Source organism: Nematolebias whitei, chromosome 1 (assembly GCF_014905685.2).
Source record: "Nematolebias whitei isolate Nwh7 chromosome 1, NemWhi1, whole genome shotgun sequence".
In the NCBI taxonomy this organism is placed as follows: domain Eukaryota; kingdom Metazoa; phylum Chordata; class Actinopteri; order Cyprinodontiformes; family Rivulidae; genus Nematolebias; species Nematolebias whitei.
This window is the reverse complement of record NC_056498.1, coordinates 11,923,588-11,926,367: the sequence shown is the minus strand read 5'-3', so window position 1 is coordinate 11,926,367 and position 2,780 is coordinate 11,923,588.

Here is a 2,780-nt window from a genome sequence, read left to right as displayed (position 1 = left end):
GACCTCCTTCATCCTTATGCTCCTTCTCGGGCTGTGAGATCATCAGACCAGCTGCTTTTGGCCGTACCTAAAACCAGGCTGAAGCTCAGAGGAGATCGGGCGTTTTCAGTCGTGGGCCCTAAACTCTGGAATAATCTGCCCATCAACATTCGACAGGCCACTTCAGTCTCTATTTTTAAAACTCTCCTAAAAACACATCTGTACTCACTGACATTTAACACAGGGTGATCGGATTTAGATCTAGTTTTTCATTGATGCTGATTCTGTTTATGCTTTTGTTATTATTCCTATTTAACACAAAGTCATCTGATCTGATTTAGTATTTCATTGTTTCTGACTGAGTTTATGCTTTTTGTTATCATTTCCTTGACTTTTGACGCAACGTGATCTGATTTAGTATTTCATTGTTTCTAATTATGTTTTTGATTTTATATTTTTACTCCATGTGCTGTAAATATATCTTGCTACTTTTTATTTGATGTTGTGATATTTTTGTTAAGCACTTTGGTAACAGTTTCTGTTTTAAATGTGCTCTATAAATAAATCTTAATTGACTTGAGTCATGGGGCGGGCGCAGTGGACTATTCATCCAATCATGGCCGTTGTTCTGAGGCAAACGCAAATACGTCACTCGTAGATAACATTCAGAAAAGCATCTGTTTGCAGACACAGATGCCTTCAGGCTTTACAAAAAAACTCAGACAGACAGTTGCGACAGGCTAATGACAACAGATTACAACCACACATTCACAGAATGGTCAAATGATCGTATATTTGTCTTTTTTTGGGAGTATTGATCGTACAGAGGGCAACATTGTCGTACAAATACGATAATTATCGTACACCTGGCAACACTGGATCTCAAAAACAAATTAGTTAATTGAAGCAAAATTGCTTTGAATTTTCTCAAAGTTTTACTAAACATTACAAGTTTTTTTTATTTTTTTTTTATTAATGATATCAGCAGTCAATGCCTCACTGACAGTTTGTACAACCTTTTAGTACAAACTATTGTGATGGTTTTAGGGGATTAATTTCTCCCTTTAAGCAGGACTCACATCACCATGAACCAAGAAGCTCACCATTCACCATGACAAATATGCAGGGATCAGATCATCTCTTGATTTTTGCCTTGAAGATGACTTGCCTCTTTATTAAAACTTTGCAGTTCTGTTACTCTTCTACTCTTTAGACATACCAGCAACTTTGAATTGGACCCACAGTTTTGCTTTAATTGACTTTTTAGCAGCTCTTTTATTTTAAAGTAAAAGGATAAGTGTGAAGATGATGCATGGATGTTGACAGTCCGAGTTCTAATGATATCAGCTCTGTAGCCTTTCTTGGCGAAGGAAAACAGGGATCAATCGAGGGATCCTGTTACCCTGCCTGCATAATGTCCTGAAATGATCCCTGCTAGTGGTCTCCAGATGAAAATCAAGAAGTGCAGCCTATCTGGTAGTGTAGAAGAGGAATGGTATCACTCTTACCACACACTCAAATAGAACCGTTAAACAAGGGTATTCAACTAGCATGACCATTTTTTTTATCCTTTTACAACTACTATATAACTATAATTATGTGACATTTATTGCACAAATATATTTCATTTTGTCCTGTAGGCTACAAGCATTCAAAATGTAACACTATGGACAAAGACTAGAGCAGAAAAACTTTTCTGTACATTTTGTCAGCACACAATTACTTTGGAACTACAGTAGTCCCTTGCTACTTCATGGTTCGTTTTTCGCGAACTCGCTCTATTGTAGTTTTTCAAAATATCATTGGACATGACACAAAATTGGCTGATTGATGGATGAGCCGCACGATTGGCATGGAATTTGTATTTAAAATAAATTATTTTAAATGATTTAGCACCTGTGTGCAGCCCAACCTGCAGGAGAGGCTTCCTCCTGTAGCTCCTCCTCCTCTGTCAATCTCTGTTCTGCAGCGGAGAAGTGGGCGTGGCCAAGAGTGCAGAGTTCATGACATGCTGTGCTGTTTTAGAGCGCGTAGAGTTAAAAAAAACATCTTAGAAGCCCCGTAATGCTGGATGGAATCGATGTAACAAAAAAAACATGCTCCAACAAACTCATAAGAACTTGTCTGCAGAAGATCACTCTGCCTCCTGGTAGATTTTTCTGGTCTTCCATATTTGAAGGAGTTAACTGGAAGCAGATGTGGTTAAATTGGGAAAAATTTTGCATAACAAACAAAGTTAAAGAGGTTTCATATAAAATTATTCATAATGTATATCCTGTTAAAAAAACACTGGAAAGATTTAAACTTGACATTGACTATTCTTGTACATTCTGTGAACTACACATAGAAACGATTTCTCATTTATTCTATCAATGTGTTCATACAATCTCATTCTGGAGAGATGTGCAACAATTCATACAGCAAAAAACTGGACAAATAATTCAGCTTACAGAGAAAGACATTATACTATGCTTTGAAGACAAAGGCACGAATAAAGACTTGTTGCACTTCACCCAACTTCTACTTCTCCTGGGAAAGTTTCACATTCACAAGAAAAAATGGTCCAACTCCAAACCAAACATAACCCATTTCAGCAAAGAACTTCTTCAATACATCACCTCAATTAATGGACTGGAAAACCAAAAGGCAATGAAAACCATCTCAACTCTGGAAAAGCTTAATGTGAATTTAAACTCTGTATAAATTGTAAATATAATTTCATGGTTTTTTATGTTTTGTACTAGAATATTATCTCTTTTACATTAATATCTATACCCCTGGCAAACAGATGTTTGTAATGT